The sequence below is a fragment of the Coturnix japonica genome, chromosome 2 (genome assembly GCF_001577835.2).
Source record: "Coturnix japonica isolate 7356 chromosome 2, Coturnix japonica 2.1, whole genome shotgun sequence".
In the NCBI taxonomy this organism is placed as follows: Eukaryota; Metazoa; Chordata; class Aves; order Galliformes; family Phasianidae; genus Coturnix; species Coturnix japonica.
The window spans coordinates 57808186-57833717 of record NC_029517.1 but is presented as its reverse complement, the minus strand read 5'-3'; the positions used below and the strand labels follow the sequence as shown (position 1 = coordinate 57833717).

Genomic DNA, 25532 nt, shown 5'->3' with positions numbered 1-25532 from the left:
AACTGGGGAAAGAATAAGAATGGAGGATTCATAGAGATGTTGATATTTTTCTCAGATGACCTCTTGAAATGGGAAAATATTTAATATCATATGAACCTGTCTTGTTTTATAGTAATCATAAAACTGGTGGAGCAGAAGAAAGAAATGTTTCTAATCTAATAGATACCATAGAAGAAACTGCCTTTGTGGCAATATCTAAGCCCTCTGATGGTGTGATTTATTTTGGCACCACGCTAATTTCTATAAATAAATATATATATTATAAACATTAAAGAAAGATCACCTGAGGTATTGACAAGAGGCTGTATTTAATCAAGAAAAGCATACCACAAAAAGTGATGGTGCTCTCCGCATTGCCGCGATCAGCTAAGTAGATGAGGCTGCTGATTACCTTAGACTTCAAAAACAGAGAACCATTCTGTCAGCGAAGGGAGGGCGACAGGCTTTAACAAAAAAGCTCTCCGCTCTCTGTACCCTCCCACTGCATTCAGTTGCAAATCGCTGTGTGCTCGGCACAGCCTGCGCTCCCAGTCCCCAGCCTTCCCGGTAAGTGCTGCGGCTCCGGCAGCAGCGCCTGGCTCTCCGCTGCCTTCCTCCGGGAAGAGCGACCCGCGGTGCTTGTGTGCCCGTGTGTGTGTGTGGTGTGTGTCAGTGCGTGCGTGGGGGTGAGTGAGTGTTGTGTCCTTTTTTTTTTTTTTCTTTTTTTCTTTTTTTAATCAGAAGCTCTGAATGAAAGCCAGTCAGAGGGAGAGCTCCCCCTCTGCTTTGGTTCTCTGCTGTCCAGAGTTAAGTGATGCTGGGAGAAAAAGCCTGAGTTAGATCCAAGTGGGATCAGTCTTAGCAAATAAGAGCAGAAAAGAAACAAGAAAAGGACTCTAATACCTCATTCTTCAGTTTTCCTTGGGGTGGACACTACTTCACTCTCTCAGAAGCAGAATAAAAGGTAGGAGTCTTTATTATTTGCGTTTCCTTAAGCTCCTTGTAGTTGTTGTTATTATCACTGTCATTAGAGCATGAGCAGCATGGTATCTAATGCAGTACATCAAATTGTTCTACAGTATGCAACTTTTTACATTTCATAAATATGCCTCAGGAGTAATGAGACGAGGGATAGGAAATAGATGCTGTGCATTCTTTACTTAAAGTAAACCAATATCATATGTATTCAAGATTGGTCTGCTAAGCTTTTCATAAATTTCTCTTTCTCTACCAGTAAACAGGCTGTCTTCCAAGCAGCAGTTTCAATCTGTATTCAGTTCTTGCAAATTCAATGGGGACAGCAACAATACTATTTGAATTGAAAAAGGCACAGCGTTTCACAGTGTAACTGTTATGGGCATAGCATGAAGAACGTATGTGCCCATACTTTCTCTGTGTCAGAGCAAGTCTGTTACAGCTTTCACTGTTATTGATTTTGTCCTGAATTGAATTTCAGAATAATTGTATGCACTTAGAGGAAATGTTTTTTAACAAAGGAAATCCCTGCGGAGAGGGAAAGAGGGTGGATACAGGCAATATTTCAAATATAGGTAGAGAGATACTTATACACAAATGGGAAAAAATATTGTTAAATTTGTAATTTCAGTATGGGGGAAAAAGAAAAAAAAGGAGGGAGAAAAAATTTAGTCTGCACCTATGTGAGCATTTATTGTCACTGCTGCAATAAAATCCATATTTGATGTGGTCTTAAATTAATGCAGCACAGTACAAGACTAAATCCATGTTCCCAACTACTAACTATTGGTGGCATTGTTAGCTGCATGAGAAATTTGCCATAGACTAATACAGCACATGATACTAGTTGCAGCCATAAAAAATCTAATAGTCCTTTAGCTTAAGAGAAGGCATCTGCACGTGTAATCAGTGACAAATAGCAACCAGCATTTTAAAACTGACCTATCATCTCTGTTGCTTCCACACAAATGGAGCTGTTTCCTATAATCTTCATCTTTCATTTCAGTAAAAGCCTCTGTATTAACCCAACTGTACACCCTTTGCTTTTAAGGTATTTTTTATATATATTATACAACTTGTTGTGTGTTTGCACAAATGAGTGTGTGAGGTTGTGCATGGTGTGAGGAAGTGGGTTTGTGAAGAATTATATCATCTTTTTTCTTTTTTCTTTTTACTTTCTCTGTGGTAGTAATGTCTGCTTTTACATAGCAATGTTACTGGAGGGGGAAAGGAGATATGAGAGACTGTACTGTACTGAATATCTAAATCCTTTTTAAGTATGCCATGTACCAGGAACATAATGAGTGTGGTAAAAGCATTTATTGAGATTTTCCTGTTACTTAAACTTTTATATTAATTGGTTACTTTGTGAATGGAATGCCTGTCTGTTTTGTTTTCAAGGAGGCAAAGGAAGAAACAATGAACTTAGGGAACTGGGTAAGGCAAATAGAGAAGCTATTTTTCCCAGAGTTGAAAAACAGTTTTTTAGAGTCAGTATATGGGCTTGCATCAGGACACGAGTACTTAGATTAGAAATTGATAATCTAGTTTGTGCCTGAAGGCACTCTTCTCAAATTTTTATATACTTTGTTGAACAATAATGTGGAAGAAAAGGTCATGTCTGTAGCTGTTTCTGCTAATTCTAGTTTAGTGTTATGTCTGTGTTTACCTTGTGTGCAGCTAAGATGATTTGATATTCTTCAGTAGGAACTTTGTAATGTCTGAGGAGTGTTAATTATAATACAGATATTTAAACAACAAAGCAGCTGAGAATTTTTTGTTTCTTTAGGCGGCTCTGGACAAGACCTTGATTGCTCACATCACCAAGAGTTTGTGTTTATAATTTTGTAACAATTATAAACATTTGCAACAGTTTGCTATAAAATAGAAAAATCTAGGATGATATGTAGGAAGTTGTAGACTGTAATGGTCTTGCTGGTTAGAGCATTACACTCATTAGAGCAAATGAGATCTATTAAAACTTCCTATTTGCATGTTCTCAGTATACAAAAAATCTGCAAAGAAACTGATGAAATAGTGAAATATGCTCAGAATAAACACTGTGGCTACTGTTCTGTGCTCAGATGTAGTTGAAAAATACATAAAAATATTGCTACATGTCAAAGCAAATAAGCTCATCATTAATTGAATGTAAATAGACATTCATAATATACACACTTATACATGCACACCAGTATACAAATTCAGTTAAGTTATATAATTTCTACTTTTTTTTTCTTGTTAGCTCATTGTAAAAGACAGAAAAGATTAATCTGAGAACAATCACCACCACTGTTTCTGAGACAATCATTTCCTACTCTCAGCATGATTTCCCAAGGAAGCAAGTGACTGAGACAGAGCCTTTCTCATCTAAGCAGTTCTCTGAGATAACGTAGTTCCTATGCCTGTTAACCATGTTCACAGCCAGCTTGCAGATGAAAATTCACTACCCTCAAAGCAGAGTAATTTTATATCTTATCACACCACTAGGTTGCAGCACTTATGCAAAGGGTCAAATTTAAACAAATATTTTTGAAGTGTAGCAATGGGGTAAAGATTCTGATTATTACCACAGTATTTTTAATGAGTTCATTATTACAAATCTAATTTGTAAACACATATTATTAGAACACTGCAGTATATTCTTGCTTGTACCTGAAAAATCTGCACGTAATTATTCGGCATTCTTAATAGATAGAAATGGAAAAGAAAGACTGAGTAATTGGACAAGCTAATAGGCCAAATATGACAGTCTAAGAAACATCCTGTGAATTCTTTGTGAGCCATGTAAATACATATTCTTCATTGCTGTTATTATTATTATTATTATTATTATTATTATTATTATTATTATTATTATTATTATTATGGGATATTTAATGATATACTAGTTGGTATTTATAATGAGAGAAATATTGAAATTCAGAAGTGAAACTTCTTTTTCTGTTAACAATTGAAGTATTCTAAAGTAAAAAATTATGAAGTGACTGCACATAAGCACACCGTAGAACACCTTAAATTGCTCTGGAAGTTATACAGCTCTCAGCAAACACTCATTCAAGGTATGGTTCACTGAAAACTTAGTTGGCCACACTTTATGATACACACTGCACATCCTGCACTTTCAAATCTAATGTGGACACTTGATTTTTTACAAAGAGTGCTTTCTGCTAATGTCCAACTTCTGGAGAAAAATCAATTCAAGATACAATCAAGTAATAATGGCATTCTGAACTCTGTCTTGGACTAAATGTTCTCCAAAACTCTCCCAGTCCCAAAGAAACTCCTCTGTTGACTTTTGTTTGATTTGCCCTCCCTAGATTTACACCTCTTCAGTTCTGAGTCCCTAGCATGGTGGCTTGCCTAACATGTTTTCATCTGTGAGTTAGAACCTCTACTACAGAGTAATGGCAAACTTCATCTCTGGAGGGCAGAGTGTGTTACACTCATCAGGATGTATTACAGCACACAGAAAATATCAGCCAGATCCAAGCACCCTTGTTTTATTTTTTCTTCTTCTTAATTCTGTTTTTATCTGGTGGCAAGCCAAAACACCACCCAACCAAAGAGCTATTGAGCTTATACATTCTGTTTCCTGCCTTATTGGTCGAGATTTTAGTGGAGGATTTGCCAAAAATCTGCCACCTGAGGCTTTTAATGCATTTCTTTGTACATGCAGTCTTCCTGATTGTTAAACATCAGAAATGGTTACATCAAGTATGTGTGTGTGTGTACTGAAAAAGCAAAACAGAGAATATCTTTGTTTAGTACAGGGATTTCATTCTAAGAAACAGAATACTGTAAAATTGATCTCAAATTATATCAGCCCTTTTTAACTTCACTTTCACTGTTAACTCATGCTTTAATTTCTTGCCTCTGCTAAATTATTTGAAATAAAAGTTAATCACTTTGTTGATAAAGAAGGCTTTGCAACAGAGCATGTGAAGCTCTACCAATATCTCAGAGTTGTTCTCCAGCTTTCACTGTCACAGGGCATCGGATCTGGGATATAAACTCAAGTTGGAAGTGTGCAGTACTACATCTGTACCCAGAGGCTCCATTAAGAATGTGCAGAGACTTAGGAAGTTAAGTGGACACAATGAAAAGAACATGGCAGGTGCTCTTTCTAATGCTGTTCCAGTATACACATGTTTTCAACAAAATGCTTTTCTATTTTGAACTTTATTATGGCAACTTTGTAACACTAACTCAAAATGAACTTTGAGTCATGTTTCAAACATATGTAAAGCAGATAGCATGTGTATGTGTGCTTACACTAAGATAATCATTCGAAAAATTGAAAATAGAAATTTCCAGAATTCTGTTGCTCAGAACCTAAAATTATGCACTTTTGTTTTTCAAGAGAAGAAAAAATCTGAAATATTTTCTCATGTAGAGTTAGATGTAATTTGATATATATTTCTATACATATGTGTCATCTGCCACATTACAGATTGGTTGTGTTGTATTATTTTATTTTAGTGCTTCACATTAAAGCATAAAGAACATGACATACCATCTCTTAGCCTGATCAGATCATGATCCTTAAAAATGAATGCAATCCTCATGAAATCTGCAGTGTTACAATACCAGATTTTATGACTTAAAGAATAGATACCAAAGTAATTTACTGCACTTTGAGCAAAGCTCAAAATGCAACAAGACTAGTATTCATCCCCTTCCACCTATATTAACATACAATATAAATGTATATAACTCAGCTGCTATTTTGTGCTTGTCAACCACAATATAGTAGTTCATATGATATTTATATCTGTTTTGTGAGTAAAAATGTTATTAGTTGTTGCACTATCCTAACATTAGGCACAAATAGATGTATGACTTTGTTGAGGAAAACTTCAGTATTGTGCATTGTGTCATTGGTTTGTATAGGTAAAAATAGCATAGAGGTAATTTTTACTTCTTCTGGAACAGAGATAGTTTTGTACCTAGATTTTCTTGAATATGATTTATATTGTAAAAATAAATCAGAGTAACCAGACCAAAACTTAGGTGTTTTTTTTAACGAAAATGAGAAAAAAAATAGAAATGAAAATTATTTCTATTTATATGTTGACAACAGTCAAGTCAGTAAGAGAAAGATTTTCTTCTTTCTAAGGTTTCTAAGTAAATTCATTTTCCAAATCTATACATTCCTTTTTCTTACAAATATTCATGTGTTCTTCTCCCAGTGCCTTTTTTTGTGGTGAGAGAATAAATATATGTAATGTACAAAACCTGAAACTCATTCAGCTCTAGTAACATTGCTGTACATAGTTTGCATCCTTGCCTTTGACCTCAGTCTTGGATTCTCTAGGACCAAGAGTTCTGTAACCCTGCTAAGATCTGTACTAGTACTGCTAATAAAGATGAAGTCTCCTGAACAGAGATTTGGACTCTGTTTTAAAAGCAGCTGTGAGCAAGGCGGGGAGGGAGAGTACTTTACCCATCACTGCCTTGAGATTTTCCTGGATCTATCTACCTGGTTTAATGGGCACAATATTTTTTCTTGTTATGCTTATCTTCCTAATGATTTTCTTTAAAATAATGTCTATCACTTGGCCTTAAAATACTGTTTGATGTGGTCATGATAGATATATTAGCTTAAATTTTGAATTGGGACTGTAGTCTATTACATATGTCTACAAGTTCCTGTTTTCAAGGTGAGAAACTCCCATCTTTCTTTACTCCATTTACTCCATATATATATATATATTTTCCTCCTTGAGCAGAGATAAGAGGGATCTACAATACTTTTGGTCTTGTTTGAAATCTGTACATAGAAATTTGAAATTTAAATAATGTCTTCTTTCAATCCTCAAGTTATTTTCTGTCTTTTTGTATATATGCATGTATACATGGACTTATAATCATGTTTTTGTTTTTTATTTATTACTAGAGAAATATTTGAGCTGGAAAATAGCAGATAAAGTGTGATTCTAGAAACATTTTATTTGCGTCCCTCTCTGTGTAATAGTACATAATTCCTTGAAGAACTACAGATCCATTTATAAATGTGTCATCAGCAAATCGGTTAAAAGTTGACTTAGAACTCATGAATTTCAATACAATACAAAAATCCTAAGTAATCCACCCACTGAAGATGTACGTGTACTAATGAACTGAATAAGATTTAGATCTTAATGTATTCTATTTTTTACATTGAGGGTACTCAAAAGATAACCTGAGTTTTCAGTAGGAAACTGACAATACTCAAGAAAATAGAATGAAAAATACAGGCAAACTAACAAAAGCCAAGAGAATGTCTTAAAGCAAGCAAACAAACAAACAAAAAAAACACTAATATATAAAAATACACATAATCTACTATAGGTCATATCAGTATATATCGTTACATGTCAATACAGTTGTACACTGCTTTTTCTTTTACATTACAAACTTGATCCTGCAAAGTATGCTGTATAGAGCTACTATCTTATTCTCACAAGTTTCACGTAAAAAACGAAACATCTAGTACCCATCTTTTAGACATCTAATAATAAGTCACGGTTAAATATATAGCTTTAACCAAGATTAAACAATGTTATATTAACATCATAGAAACTATGGAATCACCTCCACAGGATATAGGGAGTTTCAGCAGAGGTTAGCAGCATTCAGCCTCTTTAGTTTTTCATCAAAATAGTCCATTATGAAATGGTAAATAGTAGTGTAGACCTATAGTCCTGTGTGAGTTACCCAGTAATTCTGAAGCTGTATGAAACATTTTGTTCTCTTTTAAGTAAGAAATGTATTTACTATAAGAAAGATAGTTCAAGATCTGCTTAAGCATACAATATAACCAAGTAAGTTTTCCAAATATGTTACTGCTACTCCCTTCCCCAGAGCATGTTTTAAATAGTATTTCTATCTCCTTCCTTTTCCCCTTGTGAAATTTACCACAGTCTTTTGGAAGAAGTATATGATGTCCATAAAAAAAGGACAGAAGTGTGATCTTTTTCCTGTGTTGAATGAAGGTTTTCTGTAGTTAGAATGCTGAGATGTGCTCTTTCCCTTGAGTAGGAGTTTGGTGCTTGTGGTCAAGATACCACAGAAGCTGACACCTTGATTAAAACAGGTGAATTGAGCCCCAGGCTTATCAAGTTCTCTTGGTTCTCTCCATGACTTAATACTAAGACACATTTTATTGACAGTTTGTGCTTAAGAACATGCAAGCTTATGTGCTATCTGTTACTAAATCCATTTATTTATTTATTTATTTATTTATTTATTTCCTGGTAGTTACATCTGTGGATGGCAGATGTGCAGATAGATGGATTTTCCTCTGCAATATTACCCTTTTAAATGATACACTTCCTTTTTTAATTTTTTTTTTTATTTTTAATTTTTATTTTTTCTTGTTTGCAATTCAATTTTCAGTCTTCAGTGAGGTACTACTGTGATTTCACTAATTTGAGAAAAACATTCTTAGAGTGTAATTGTGTTTACTTTTAAATTTACTTACAATATTTAGACACTTCAATGGAATAGCAGTTATTCTGATGATGGAAAATCTTATCTTTTCTCTAAAATTTAGGCTTTTGTGTGATATATTTGTACAAGATATAAGATGAAGACAAAACTCATATCCCTCTTTTTCCTCTTAACAACTTCAGCAAGGCATCTGAACCCACACTAAAACATCTGCTATTTGTTAATACTCTCTACATGGGGTTTGGTTTCCCCTAGCTTTCTGTTTGAGCTTAGAATAAGAATTAGAAAAGAATGATGAACTAAGACATAGCTATTATAGCAATAATATCATTATAGCTTTGACGAGCATAAATCTTCAAGTTAATTCAGGAGTCTATAATGTGAATGAGAAAGGTCACTGGGCTTGAACTGTTCTAAATTGGATACCTACAACTTTGTGACAAAGAAGAAGTCAGTTATTTAAGTTCTGAAATGAAAAGATGTCTAAAAAGTAACAGGATAATTTCAATTTGTTACATTCAGAGGTTTAAATTGTATTTCCTATATATATATATAATTTCTGTTTTAGAACAGAAATTGCACACAACCATGAACAAATGAGGTTTTTTATGTTTTCAGTTTTAACGAGGCAAATTTAGTGGGTGTTAAACACAAATGGTAAAGCTCAAAGTAGTTCAGCCTACCTCATTACAAGATCAAAATTAAAAAAATAATAAAGAAAAAAAGGGGGTTGACACAGCAACCACTTCTGGGTAAATTGGGTGCTATGTATGATCAGGAGTGTAAATGCTCACCTTTTACTTCTACGATGGCTGCAGCCATCAAGATCTAAGCAGCAGGTACTTGCACTTGTACATAAAGTCTGAGATGTTTTGTCACTTGAATGTCTGTAAAAGACAGATCTAATGGGATAATGGCAGGCTAGGTGGATCAGTCCCACAGCTACTATTTAGATAGTTACAGTTCAGCCTCTTGAAAAGCACAGACTTGCCTTAAAGAAGTACATGACAATGATAACTTAGTTATGTGACTCATTCTTTGTTACTCTGCCTTTTGGAGACCATTTATAGCTCTAGCATGCTAAAATCTTATTTTATTTATTTATTTATTTATTTTTCTCCATTGAGAAAGAACACCCATGCAAAATTGTGCTATTCTGCACCATAAGTTAATGTCTGGACTAGTTCAGAAGCCTTTTTGTTATTGTTATGGTAGCTTAAAACTTGATAACAGGACAATAATATAAGAAATAAATGTAGTGTCATAATAGAGTGATGACTGCAAGAGAGAAAATATATATTTGCTAGGATTATGTTCTGTTTAAGAAAACAGAATGAAATAGAAGTCATTACAATGGATCTAACGTACTCCAGAGTAGTCCATCATTGCTTTAAATCATATGAGCTAAAGTGAAATGATACGTGAAAACAAAGTTTGATATTAGCTTAATGTGTTTCTGTACAACTAAAAATACTAGCAACAAAACTCAAGATAATACTGACATGAAAATAATTCCTTTGTAGTTTTGTTATTTTTCAGGGTCTTTTCTCATTAAAGGAAACAATTACAGTGGCATGCAGAAATTTGCTGGTGAATTAGCAGTTCTGTGATTTGAGATGCTTGGTTTCCTCCTGGGTGAAGAAGTTATTTAACAGTTTTTGTTTGTTTTCTATACAAAAGTAAAATGAACTGCATAAAATAATTGCCAATGAATTAACTATGGTTTAAAATATTTCCTTCTACAGAAACCTTTGCTTTTTGTTTGTTTATATAGGGCTGCTTCCAATCACATAATACTACTCTTTGTGAAGCATGAAGATTTTTCTTGTGTCCGTTTAGTTTCTATTCATTTATTTAAATGTGACCTCATTTCCCTGTCTGGAAAAGGAACAATATCATTCTAAATATTCATTCTTTGTGTTTTGCAAAAGGTAGAAAACTTAAGCTCTAGTAAAATAATCCTTTTCTCAATATTCAGTAACCCTGTGATGTCTATATATTTCAGCAGTTTGCCAGTGTAAACGGAGTGATGTTCATAACTTACTACTGTAGCCCAAATGTTGTCTATTTCTGCACAACTCCTTAAAAGTTTATTCCTTTTTTTTTTTTTTTTCTTTCCATGGGGAACCTGAAAAATGCTGATATTTTTAATCTTTTGGTGCCATCTTGTGGCAAGATGATAGTTATAAGAAAACTAAACTGAAATTCCTAAGCCTGCCAGTAAAATAAAAATTAAAAAAAAAGATTTATTTTATTTTTTTTTTTTTTCAAAGCAAATGCATCAAATCAACTCATGCGATGGAAGGGATTCTTTTTTATTTTATTATTTATTTTCTGATCTTTTCAGCTGCATTAATACAAATATTGATTTTAGAAGTCTCACGAAAAATGACTATAATTACCATATAGAAATAGATTTTTAGTCCTTAATGCATTAGAATTCTGTAGAATACTTAAGTGCTTAACTAGTTCAAGGCAATTTCCAATAGATTTATGTTGTATTAGTTCATTAGGTCTCTGTAGAATAGTTAGCTAGCTCAAGGCAATATTCACTTTAGCATCCAGTAATGTTGAGAAAAAGCCAGGGTCTCTGCTGGCATTCTTGATTTTATTTTCCACTCTGGTCTTTGGAAAATTCATAGCAGCCTGTATGTAGCAAAAGCAGTAAGAGCACAGAAATGTTGGGTTTTTTGTTGTTGTTGTTGTTGTTGTTGTTTCCTTGTGCTTTTACCAGGGCTCTGCAAGATCAGCGCTTTAGAGTTTGAACCAAATGAATATAGTACAATACCTGCTTTTCTGAGGGTAATGCTTGTAGATGTCTGCAATCAGTACAAATCACATTCTAACTCAATCTTGTAAGGAATTTTCAGTATGATAGTCCCTATTTGCTTACTTATTTGCCCCTGAGTTCCAGTCATGCTGAAAGTTTGTAGGTGCAAAAACCTTTCTCAGTGACTGGAAAGAAAATCAAGATGTCAATGCAGCTTTAACTTAAACCAGGGATTCTCATTCTTTCAAAAGAAAGGACGATTTTTAAATCTTTGTTTTCTTATGTTTTGTTCTCCTGACAGATGATTACTACAACGTGGTCCAAATTATGTTCACAAATATCTTGTGAACTTTGAAGACCAATTGAAGATTATAACTCTGTGAGTTATTATAAGAGCACTTTTTCCACTTGGGAGGACTGAAAGCATATAAAAATTAAGTTTTCATATTGCAGGGATAGAAAGCTGATCTTGAAATTTTGAATTTCAGTCCTTTGCTAATACAATAAATAAACAAATAAATACATAAATTGCAAGTATGTTTTTTTTTTCTTATTCTTCTGCCTTTTGTAAAAGCATTTAGATATCCTAATAGTTCTCAGTTAACGATATCTTATAAAAATGAGAATATTTTTCATGTTCTGAAAACTTTGAAATTGAAGAAGTATTTCAATTGGATATTGTTATTTTGGAAGATGCAACACTTTTTGTACACATGGGTGATACTGCGGATGCTTCATGAACATACACAGAAAATAAAGATGCTAATACAATATACCTTTTCCAGCTGTTGTTTGCTATATATTAAAATACTATTCATTACACTGTGTTTGTTTTTTAATAGGCAGTCACTAGATGATTTACGGTTGTACGCCACACCAGCATGTGAGTGTGTTAAATCAATGGCTGAAATGACTTTTTGGATGGTTAGAGTTCCTGCATTTTTTTTTTTTTTTAATAGGTTTACCTAGGTTAGCTAGAGATAAAACTCTTGTCTGTCAGCTACAAGGCAGAGGAGAATCACAACATTAATTCAATAAGATACAGGATTTCAAAAGTTTTGTGTATATGTGAGGCTACGTTCATTCAGATTTCTTCTTCTCACTCCAGTGAAATTGTTCTGACTTGCTTGTTTCACTGTCTCTTTTTGTATCTTTTGGTTCTTAGTAGGATGTGCTTCACATACAAGAATAAAGTGGTAGAAGAATTAATGAAAGGACTGTAACTTTTTGTTCCAGTGCATTCACTTGGAATGAATTCCCTTAGGGGAAAAAAAAAAAAAAAAAAAAAAAAAAAAAAAAAAAAGGAAAGATAAGAAAAGAAAAGAAAAAAAGAAAAAAGAAAACTAAGTTGAAGGCATAGATTTATATATATATATATATTGTTATTAATGAAAAATTTATAACATTATGACATATACAGTTTAGGAATAATAATTATATTGAAATCCAAAATATTATCTGTACATTTTTGTTGTTGTTGTTCTTTGTAAGAATGAGATCTTAAAAATGTTTCTAGGAAGTTTTGTACCAAAAATTTCATGTTCTAAATATCTTAATCTGTGTGAATCATTTTCATTAGTGTATGTGTGGTGCTGTAATTTTTTTCTGCAGTTGTATTTAAGGTAAATGAAATTTAGCTGTATTATGTTATACAGAATATTAAAGAATAGAAATGTAGAATTATATATATACTTCCAATTTTCACTTCCTAAAATGTTTATCTAAAAAATGAAGCTGCTGAGGTAGTATAGAATGATGATACATTTGACCTGAGTTTAAGAGAATTTACAGGTAGATTTGAAAGAGGGATGAAAAACAAATGTAAGGGGAAAAAAAGGCTACGGATGCTTAGCAAGGTGTCTTGTAAAGATAAAACGATAGAAACTATCGATGTCTCCACTAAAGTTAGAGAGCAAAAAGGAAACTGTCAAAGTGATTGTTTTTGCTTGGGGTTTTATAGAGGTGAAAACAGAACAAAGCTTGCTAATGATTTTGTGACGGTAGTCAGAAGCTCCACATAATCTGCCTAGTAAAATATCAGAATCTGTTTTTGGAATAAGTGAAATTACTACAGTTTGTGCATCACAATTGCCAAATCCCTTGCATGTCCCCTCTGCAAGTTGCACCTGTTGAATTGCAGATTTTTATCTTTCAGTCCCAGGGTGCTTCATTTAGTTAGAATTTTAGGCAGGTAAGTAAATACATTATTTATGCTGAAAACTGTTAGATCCTGCATATAAAGGGAGACTGAAAAGTGACTGCCATGGAACTTGTCTAGATGATCAAAAAGAAAAAATGTTTTTTAAAATTGTTTCTGAGGTTAGTCTGTCAGGTAAGATTGATTGCTGATCTGTGGAACTTGTATATTTAGTGTGTTCTTCTTCTGACTGTCAAAGTTATTTATGCCTAGTGTGACTACCAGCTAGTCCAAGCAATGTGCTCTGGCGCTGAAGGAAGAAAATTCATTCTGCTGTACAACTGCAGTAATATATAACTGACATGTTTCAGGGCCTAACTGCCTAGAGAAATTCTAAGCAAGATAAAAAGGTCACAAAAGCACAGGATCACAACTGTGAATGCTGTTCTTACATACAAGACAGAGGTGTGCCATCTTTTCACACACCTTCAGTAACAGCCTGAGTAAGTTTGTGCTATGACTTTGCCTTTCAGAGATTATAGTAGTCAGGGCAGAGTAGGAAGCACTATTTTAATTAAACTTGAGTAGTGATACTGATTTTTTTGTTTATGTATTTTTGTCATTAGTTTAAATGATTTTTCCTTTGCTAAAGTGAATGTATCTGCTTTGTCACAAAGGTGAACAGAGAAGCTGAACACCTCTACTGCGAGGAGAATCTGTGAGAGCTAGGACTGTTCAGTCTCGAGGAGGCCTAGGGAGATCTCATCAATGCCTGTAAACACTTGAAGGGAGGGTGTGAAGATGGCAGAATCAGTTTTTTGTCAGTGCTAAGGAAAGAGGCACAAACTTGAACAAAGAAGATTACCTCTGAACATCTTAAAGCATTTCTGTAATGTGAGAGTGACAAAACAGTGCAGAAGTTAGCCAGGGAGACTGCAGGGGTTTCCTCCTTGAAGATATTTAGCAGTAACCTGGACATGGTACTAGTCAGTTTGCTATGAGAATCCCTGCTTGAGCAGGAGCTGGACCGGAGGGACCCATAGGTCCCTTCCAGCCTCAGCCATTCTGTGATTCTATGATATGTATAGTGTCTAGAAATGAAATACTTACTTTCTTTGCTATCTTTACAGTGTAGTTACAATTTAAGCTTTGTTTGAGGTATGAACATACAGCACTAAGATAAAAAACTGTGTGTTAACTGGACTAATGTTATGAAGTTAATGTACTTCATAAATAAAATTTTGTTTTCCTGAAACGAATTTACATCTATGTCCTTTGATGTAGGGCAAACTATGAAACACATATAGATATCTGTTACTTGAGTACTGTGAGAATAATTCAGGAAAGGAAAGATGACATAAATTGCATTTCTTTAAAATGGGAGCAAAAACCTGGCTAGAAAACTTTATGTCACTTCTTGATTTAACAGTAATTCACAAATAGCTTCACAATATCCTGTGCAGGAAAGAAAATTTTCAGAGAAATTACACCCTGGTGTATCTAGAGCTCTAGCTCTCCAATAGCATTCAATCAAGTTCTCTTCAGGTTAAAGAAAAAAGAAAACAAATCTCAGTAGATATTCAAGTAGTCTTAGACCAAGCTACAGCTATTTTCCTGGTGCTCAAATAGTTTGTGACAGCTGATTAACATGGGAAAGGTACGGTAACAAAGGCCAGTTCTGGTGCTTTCTGTTGGTCAGTTCACATTCTTGTCTCTTTGCAGCTTTTACACTTGGAAAAGACTACACCAGAGTCTTTCTTGCTCCTCATTAAAACAGAAAACGTGGGGATAAATAGGTGTTAATTTACACGGCCTCTTTCTGTGGGTTTTTTGTTTGTTGGTTGGTTGGTTTTTGTTTGTTTCTTGTTGTTTGTACTTTCTCTGAAAGGCATTTTGTTTAACAGCAACAGTCAGGTGCTCTTGGTGATTAGACTGCGTTTGAAACGTTAAGCACTTGTTCACATGTAAAAGCCACGTGTGTGAGGAGCAAGAAGATGCAGGGCTCAGCAGCACTGCAGAAGCTTCTTGTTGTCAGCAAATTTCTGACACTTTTTCCCTAATTAGTGGGACAAAAGAGCTTGACGGTAGGTCTATAGGGAGGACTAAAAGCTACCTCCTGCAATGCATTATCTTCTTGTAGAATGTATTAAACTGTAGAAGTTTGTGGGCCATGCTGTACTATTACACTAATATGACTTAATGCATGGGAGATCCCAGTGTTCTGCATATGGCTGAAGCCTGTGCTTTATTCCCATTGCAGTTGGCTGGATTTGATCACACATACAAATTCAAGCATACTTAGATTGCTTTTAACACTGTAAAGAGTTGTACGGAATTGTATGATTTGCCCAACTTAGTTCTTGATGAAAGCTTTGCCTTGTTCTCAGACCTTAATTTTCTTGTAGAAAATAAAATTAAAAAAAAAAATAAAATGGTTCTGTATATCTGATATTTACTGCGTGTTATCCATCAACCTTATCTCTTTGTGTCACAGTCTTTGATTAGCTGTGCTGTTATTAGTGGCATTAGTCAAATGGTATATGTTTGAGACATCTAATTTTTTTCAGACATTTTATTAGTTTTCACCTAGATTTTAAGAAAAGGGCAATTTTCATTCCTCGCATAATTCTTAAATTGCAGTGTGTGGGTCGGATTTTCCTTTTTTTTTTAATTTTCATAACCTTTTAATGATCTCCAATAAGTATTTGTCAGGATTTGATTTAATTGACTTAAAGACTAAGGTGAGCTTTCTGCCTCAGTAATGAAGTAATGAAGTGCATAGGACAGTTGGAATGAATGAATTATATATAAAATACGTGTGACCAAAACTTCTCCTGCAAGGGAAGAATAGAATAAGAATCTATGCAGAGCTGATCATTTTTATTAACTGGGAAATGCACTTCTGCTTCAGGGTGCACCAAACAAAAATTTTCACATCCAAAACAATACATTGAATTCTATATTAAATATATTATCAAAATACTATCTCACTAAAAGGGCTATAGTGGTGTAAGTCAAACACTGTCAAATACCTAAAAATTATGAAATCTTCTCTTTAAGACTGATATAAAACTATAAGCGAAATCAAGCTTTCATTTCTCTGCTTTTATTTTTACAAATTTTACCCTGTTTTGCTTCTGTTGTGTTTTGTTTTTTCGTGCTTCTGTTAATGAATTTTCCAAAATTATAATTATATATCAAACTGTTGCTTTGCTGTCTTCCAAACTTGACGATTTGCATTCTTGCTGTGCAGATACTGGTATTTTGATGTTCCTTTTGTATATCATGTTTTCTGTTTAGTACATCTTATGTTATTTGCTTCTCAATTCATTTTTCCCGGCAATTACGGGTGTTTGCTTTTAATCTGTATGCTGTGCTATTATACTTAGGATGTTCTTGCAAATAGGCATTCTGTGTGTGTGTCTCTGCATTCTCTTACTGGATCTTTTGTTATATGTTATGACTTTAAAACACTTCACAAATACGGAATACTACCAAGAGCTCATGCTGCAAAGCTGTAGTTCCTGGATAATTTTCAGTATATGATAGATATTATTTAAGAACATGTAATTAATGATATAAAACTAATCACTTACAGCTATTAATAGGCAGGTAAAGTATTGTTTTTTGTTTTGTATTGTTTTTCTGTATATTTGTCTGCTCTCTCCTTGCTTGCAGAACAGAGAGTGCCTCATGGTTCTTGAAGATCACTCTGCTTAGTCTGAAGTGCCATTAACTACTAGAAGATTTCTGACTTGCACATGGTCAGGAAGTGCACAAATAATATTTACTGAAATGTAAAATAAGTCATAATTCCATAACTGATGAGCTTTTTTGAACTGATTGTCAGCATTTGCTCCAGAAACAGAAAACTGCTATTCTGACTGTATCCAAGTAAAACATAAAATCAAGTTTTTCTTGGCTTTTTAGAGCCATAAAAATAAAAAAATAAAAGATTATGTATTATATAATACAAATGATATGTAATGGGTAATGTGTCAAGTGTCATGGATAATGTGCAAAGTAATATTTATACTATAATAGAAGTGCCTAGATGTAGAGAGTGGAATTTTGTCTCACTTTCATCTTGGGAGTTAATCCTACTAACTGGGCTGCTTTAGATATAATCACTTGGATCCTCTCTTTGTAAAACCACTCTGGTGAGACTTACCTATCCTGCTCAAAATCCTTCCATCTGCTTTGAAAGACTATGCTATGAGAATTGCTTGTGGAATGCAATTCCACAAGCTATTGATAGTGCATATAGGAGAAGAGGGGAAACAGGTAGAAAGAACTTCTAACTGGGAGCTGAAAAATGTATCCCAAGATACAGAACATGTAAAAAATAATAGTAAAATAAATGCAGAAGAATGAGGAAAGAAAGTAATGAGCTCTTTCAAGTCTAATTAGTAAGTAGATACAAATTCATCAAAATGTGTTTTTTATATTTTTATATTTTATCTGTAAATTAAAAATTAATTATTTCTTTCCTCCGTTTCTTCCTCCCCTTGTCACTTTAGGAATGTAGTTTTTTATATGTGATGATAAATGACATATCACATTAGAGCTAAGTGTAATTTGAAATGGCTGAAATATCTAAAGGAATCAAACATCATATTGGAGACAGGTCATCCTTAATAGCAATGTGATTAAAGCTCTCAGTATTTTTCCTCTTTCAGACTGCATCTCTTCTGCATACTTGAAATCATTTCACCTTCCTTTCCTTGAAGACACAGTGGGTATATAAGCATTAACTATTGTGTCTTCAGAGCCTTGGGCTGTTTTTCCCAGTGATGCTGAAAGTTGCTTCTGAAAATCCAGTATTTTGAAGTGATAACTCTGGAAAAGAAGTCATAGAATGAGCTGCTACTAAACAAAATATGAATTTAGTGTTTCAAATTATTCTTAATCCCTAGAGGGCTGTGGAAGCAAACTACAAATAGTATTTATTTTATGTTAAATCTAGGTTAACAGGCCTCTTTTCTCTCTCTCTTTTTTATTTTTTTCCCCTAAATTAGGATCTGTGTAATCAGGATTGTCTCAGAAAATCACATTCTCATACTCTGTTCACAGTTGTTGTGCGGAAGTAAAAAATCAGAAAATAAATGCTACATATAAGGTCTTTTTTTTACTTCTTCCAGTGTAAATAAACTGAAGTTCAGGGTTGATCTTCTGGGTATAACATTTATAAGATTATGGATGGATAGAGGTGGAAAGGGAATTTAATCTCTGAGACAGTCTTAGGAGATGGATTGGACTATGTAAATGTGTGCTAGTTCTGTCTGTAGATGTAATTATCATTAAAGTTACAAAAAATTCATTCACTGGGCTTTTTTTTCCCTCCCAGCTACAAATCATCTAAACCATTACGTCTTGTCATGTTCAGTAGAAATGGATAATAGATTATCCTCTGTCTCTTTGCATAAGCCTTTTATATACTTGAAAGTTGTAACTTTATCTCCCTTCTCACAGGCTTTTCTATCAGAACCTAATGGCACCATCTTGTTCAGTTGTACCACAGTGGTCACGACAGTTTATCTTTCACATTGGGATCTCCACACCTGTATGGAAGTGCAGTGTTCACAGATGGGTTTTCTGTTTAGTCTGAGCTCTTCCTGTTGTTGCCCAAGTGTTGAAGATATATTTCATTCTTCTTATGAACAGTAATCTTCTTTGTATGTCTATTTCCTTTTAAGATCCAGATGATACTGTTAGATCATATTCAGAGATCTAATCTGCATATTCAGTGATCTGTTTGCCTCACTAGCATTAAGAGTTGGCATTTAACAGTTTTTCTCTGTCCACGAGGCGTGATAATTATTCAATTATGGAAAGAATTTAGAGTGGAATTGGAGTGGAAAATAAGTTTTTCAATAAGAGACTCTAATTATTATGAAACTGCGTCAGACAATTCTTGTTCTAATAGCAAATTCATTAGGCACAATGCTTTAAGAAGCTATAATTTGCAGTGGCCAGTATGTGGCCCTTGAGCCATGCATGATTCCCAAACTGAGATGATTTCGTTTTATCAACACAAACATGCTGATGGATGGTTGCTGCACTTTCTGAACACCTTGCCACTGAAAGAGTCCTACAGCCCAGTGTAATTGACTTGGACACCCTGTCCAGTGCCACTCCCTTTCCCCCAAGAGGAGTTCACTTCACTTGCCACCTAGGAGCTGTTTCTGGACCTTGTGGCTCTTGGTTTCAAATACAGTTTGTTTCACAATTAACAGGACTACAAAAGCTGGCCATTTTCATCTGAGTTCCCCAACTCCTTTATCTTGACTTCTTTTTGTTTAATGTTAAGATCATACAGTCTTGTTGCCAACATTAATTAGCTACTTGCTCTAAATTTACCTTTACAGACAATATCGATGAAAAAAGACATTGCACTTTCCAACTTCCTACATTCTATTTGAAAAAGCTCTGCTTCATTATTGATCATGGAGCCAAGATTTATAATCATCCTATATTACTAATATTTTTAGAGAATTATTTCAACTTAGATGTGTCTGACTTCTCATTTTGTGCCTTGTCTATATCTATTTTATCACTTCTTCTGCCTGTTCTTCTTTTATTTAGCAATATCATATATTTTATATTTATGAAAGACTTGCTTCCTTATGTTTTGAATGAAAAGATAGTGGCCTAGCCAAAGTCTGTTCTTTATTAATTATCATGTCCTACTTTTTGACAGGACACTGCTTTTATTAGCAGTGTATTGTCTCTTTCAAGAGCCATCTCCTCTTTTTTTCCTTCTGTACTTTCCTGTTTATAATATTATCATTTGTATTACCATAATGTTCAGGCCTACATGATAGTTTACCAGTTCTCTTTGGTGCTTATCATATGATTTTCAACTTAAAAACAAACAAGCAAACAAAATCTTACAATTTTCTGTGTTTGTTCATTATATCTTTTGTATTACTGCATAAATATCAAGGTTGTTAGATAGATAATGCAGCATTTTCCTCATCCTCCTTGGCTTACATTCACCTATTCCTTTTACTTTGGAGGTTAACCTGGACTGGTTTCCAGAAACTGACTGTTCATACCTATATACACATTTCTGTTAGCATTCCCTTATTTCACCTTATTTTAAAATCCTCTTAACTAAGTTAGTGACTCAGTTTTCCTTCCTTGTTTCCCCTCAGGTCTCATAAGAAAGAACTTCACCTAAGATCTCAATGAAAAATGTTCCCAAAGTGGGGAAGCCAAAACAGTGTGGGTAATATCATCAGTCATAAATATATTTCTAGAACATTATGTTTTTGATGTTTCCTTTCTAATGAGAGGGTTCTTTAAAATGTAATGAATAAAAGCATTTTGGAGACAAAGAGGTCATTACAGATGTTGGTGCTGTGGATGATACTTTACTTACAGTCCTTCATTTTGATGAGGACTGAGAATTATAGACCTGAAGAGAGGGTTTGGGTGGAAGAATGTTTCCATATTAACAGTGGAGCAGACTGTGGAACAGGAGCTGGGAAAAATCTGAGTAACAGAGTAAACAGTAAACAGAGGCTTTCAAGAGGCTGCTGCCCAATTATAGATCATGAGAAGGGCCACACTTTTGGTGTCTGCCAGGAGGACTGAGGGTGGAAATGACAGTGGCAGTGCTGCTGTTGCAGTCCATCTGCTATCTATATGACTATATATATATATGTTGCTCATGATCTGTCAGACACTGTTTGATGTCTTAACTCACAAGTTGACAGTGCAAAACTTTCAATAGTATCAAAGTGACTTTCATCCACTTCCGGCATTTTTATTTTTTTTAACATCCGTCCATGTCTTCTATAGTTGATGTGTTTTTTCTCTTCCCTGTTATGGTATTCTTAAAGAGTTACACTGAGTAATGTGGTGAACCTACAGCAAACGCTAAAATTAATTCATAGGCATAGGAAATATTTACATATGATTTATTTGATCTCCACTCATACAACAACTATTAGAGATGATATACCTATTTTGCTTTTAATACTGCATAAAGAAGAGGGAGGAATTCATTGCTTGACATTTTATCTAAAACTGCTGATGTGTATGTATAAATAAAATAACATTGCTTTTCTGTGCTTCCTACTGCTTTGAGAAAAATCTTCATAGTTTCTTTAAATATGCTAATGTATACTTCAAATATATATCACATTGTGCTCTGAGTGACATCAGTGAATGTCTTCAAAAAGTACACTTCAGTCACTCAAATAGTTGGCTATTTGTTGCTGAAGCAGAGAATGGATCTTTGACATACCTGTAGCAACATAAGTCTTTTATTGCTAGCCTACCTTTCTCAAACAAGTTTTTTGGAAGACCAGGAATAAAATGAAAATGTTAGGGGAAGAGGAGAGAGCAGTCCATATGCCAACAAAATCCATGTTTAAATTGTAGAATACAACAAATAATGCACTGTGAATGGTACTGGATGGAAACTGGTGCCAAAATGACTTAAAGGAGTCATTAAAAAAGCTAATAACATTTGTCATTTTTGCCAGTATTACCATTTAATTTATGTGACTTTTAAGGCTTGTTAGGAATCACTTTTTGTCCAGTTTGGAATCACTGTATTTGTATACCTTTGTGAATGTGTATCAACTAGCACTTTTTGTACTTTTGACTAAAGTTATAAGTTTCTTTAAATTGCTTGTTTTAACGTAAAGCAACCTGCAAATAGGAAACTTTGAAAGTTCAGCATTTGCTTCTCCACGTTGATGCACAGTGTCCATGCATTGTTCTCAATATGTGTGAAAAGTACTTCCCTAAGCAGCATGACAGGGATTCAGCCATCCAGAAGTGAGAAGCTGGACTTAGTCATGTGAATATATCAAGTCTGATGAGACAAAACTAATTAAGTTAAAGTATACCTTGGAAGGAAATAATAGATTTCCTTCCTCAGTTGTGTTTTTGGCCACAGAAAGTCAACATGTCTTATAGTGAAACTTCCAAGAATTTTTATTTTTGTGAAATTTATGTGGGTACATTGCATCAGAATGTGTACTTTTGTATGTGTACCTTTGTATATATATATATTTACCCAGACAACTGAGAGATGACAGCATTAGTAGAAGATGCGAGAGTCGGATTTTCCTGGTAATCCTGCAACCGAGAAATCCTAAGGACTTTCTATAAAAAACAGTTTTGTGCATTTTTATAATGATTCCCTCTCTGTGTTTTGAAGGAATCTGTAGGTAAAATGTGCTAATCCAGTTCTTGTTTGCTAGTGCAAATGTGGAGCAAAGAATTTTTACATAAAATGTCTTTGCTGTGGAATTTTGCAACACATTATAGATTGTTGCACAGAAATATATGTATCATATATGTCTATTTATGTAAAAAATACATATTTGACACATAAATAGATTTAAATATCCATTAGATTATTTGCTGAAATGAACTGATTCTTTCTTTGAGAAAATTCAAGGACTCTGCCTTTAAGTAGGCAAATTCTTTATGTCCTAAGAATACAGCTTTGTCGAAGGCAGTTTTCTCAGTGAACTAGGCAGTATTTATGTAATGATTTATACACTAATGCAGAAAGGACAGGATGGATGTCTGCTTAGTGCTGAGAAACCACTTTGTTTGAGTACACTGTTGACTTTTGAAATGAGATAATTATTTTTCTGCACTCTCCTTGTGGTTACCTATTTGGGATATTCATATGAGAGACTTCAGTTGCTGTTGCAGTCTTTTGCTAATTTTACAAAAGAATATTCTGTAGAGAAATATGTGTACATGTCACTTGAGACACCATCACATGTACAAAAATTGCACTGAAATGTGGTATAATAATACAGAAGAATGTAGAATTAAGACCACTAAACACACTTTAAAACTTTCTGTTTTTTTTGTGGTGTGTAACTTTGTGGTTAGTAAGATCCAAAGATCAATACATCATTAATAATGGTTTATTCGTTTCCAATTAGATAAGAGACCACTGTTCTTACCACCTAAATTTAAAGTAATACTTGTACAGATTCTGATGAGGCAGTACCTAACTGTAAGCAGATACAAAAGTCATAGAGTAGATAGTAATTTACAGATATAAAGAATTGCAATAATTCTATGCCTTATAATTGTCTTGTACAGTAATTTTTCAGTCAAACAATATATATATATAATAAAAAAACAAAAACAAAAACAAACCCTATACAGCGTTTTTTGCATGGAAGTGTAAGGCTTGACTCTTAATTTATAATTCAAATATAAACATTCAGTTTCCAAATACAATAGTCATTTATTCATCTTCGATTCAAGGTACCTAAAATCAAATAAATAAACCAGAGAGATAACTGAGCATTCTTAAAATTATTGCATAAATAATGAAACATTTTCCTCCTACATAAAATTAGAGAATTCATAGCAGATAAGTTATATTGATTTAAACAAACATATTTTAGTGGGCTAAAAGTAATCATACATCAGAATCTGACAGAAAAAAAGCCTTTTGTATATTTAATTATTATATGTATACATATGTTAAAGCTATTCATTGTTTAACAAAAGAAGAAATTAGATAAACCTATGTCACAATAATCTATTTTTGCTTAACCATGGCAATTGTAGTGCAGCATCCTTAAATTGTCTTGAAGTCTTTTTGAGTTGTTAGTTTATTAGCTGAATTTACAGCAATATCCAGTATTCACCTTTTGTTTTCTGGATAATGTGGGTGTAGCTAGAGCCTGAAATAGCAATGCCCTTTTGGATAAGGCATGGACAGAGATAGACATTACATATTAGTTGCCTTTACAGCTTCACATTTCTATTTTGGATTAGAGAGAGTTGTCATGGATCAGATACTCTGGATGTGATACAAAAGCCACCATTTTTTTACTGATGGGATAGTTCATACTTTGTTCATTAATGTCCAATAGCCATGTAAAAGGGACTACAGTGATACAGGAAAAAATAAAACCACAAATGAAGCACAGCTGATCAAGCTGATGAGAGGAGATTCAGCAGAGAAACAGAGTAGGAGTAGTTGTACTTGAAAAGGAATACTGAAAAGAGTTATTAATCAAACATATATACCAAACAGATTTCCATCACATGCCACCCACTGAAAATTTCTAAGATAGAGGAAAGGAGTAGTCATAGTCATAGATAAAAAGCAATTGTCTGTAATTATGTAGGAACTTAAGCATCATTGTAATCACTAGGAACTAAGAATAACATAAATTAAAAAAGTCAAGCCAGGAAGAAAAAAAATAAATAAATAAATAAATAAAAAAGAGGGCAGGAGGAGCTGGAAAACTAAAGCTACAATTTGATATTTTGATAAATTTTAGTATTATACTAGTTTCTTCTATCTGTTTTTGAGTGAAAAGCATAAAAATCCTCTAGCTTATACTAGTTTCAAATAATTAATGGATAGGCACAGTAGTTACTCTATATAACATGCTGATTGCTAATTCACTCTGTTTACTTCAAGCTTTCCAGATTTGAAGTCTGGTTGGACAAAAACGAAAACGGTAAAGACAACAGAATAACTTCTATAGCCAAAGTCATGCCTAAGTCTCACCCTCCAGACACCATTTTATAATGTATCAAATGCTCATAGTAAGAGTAGAAAATTCCTTTTATAATTTGAATTGTTGGTAATAAAGAAATTGGATGTGAAATTTATTAAATTATCAGCAAATGACATTGCATCTTCATTCTTTTGACTACAGAATGGTGCAAAAGAAAGTTTAATTTACTGTGCAGATGGTACTCTGTCATTTACTAAAAAACAATAATGAAAACAAGTACATCTTAAAAACAGTACACAACAAAAATATATTCTGTTAGCTACTATCAAAGAGTTTAATAGTGTGTTGCTTCAGAGCTATCAGTGCTGCAAGTCTCCAGTGACCACTAGAAAGAGGAGAAACCAGGGAAAAAAAGAAAAAAAAAGAGAAAAAAAAAAAGCTCTTTTTTCAGAAGGATTATTACCAATCTATTCAAATGTGCACCTGTTTGGAGTACTTTACTTTTCAAATTCCTAATTAAAGAAAACATAGCCTGAAATTCATGGCCATTGAAATTATCCATGATGGATACATGGGAAATTAGATATTGCAAGCCTCGAATTATGTTTCCAAAATGTGTTAGTACCTTGTAAACCAGTAATGAAAACAACATATTATTCTGGTTCTTTGGGGTTTTGGGTTTTTTTGTGTGTGTGTTTTTCTTATACATTGTTCTAGAGAAACTAATTGATACTACAAGCAGAAAGAAGGAGCAGTGAAATGTTGTCAG

The 25532-nt window shown here is 33.7% G+C and overlaps 1 protein-coding gene across 8 annotated transcripts in view; it reads left to right on the top strand.

Annotated features, from left to right (window-relative positions):
- The first annotated feature begins 384 nt into the window (after positions 1-384).
- The window catches only part of CDH10 (cadherin 10), an 89936-nt gene continuing 64788 nt past the window's right edge, over positions 385-25532 (top strand). For 3 of the 8 annotated variants that reach the window (XM_015854457.1, XM_015854456.1, XM_015854460.1), the window contains exon 1: positions 553-943. The gene's annotated coding sequence lies outside the window, so the exon portion shown is untranslated. The other 5 variants (XM_015854459.1, XM_032442478.1, XM_015854461.2 and 2 more) reach the window with 3 other exon arrangements.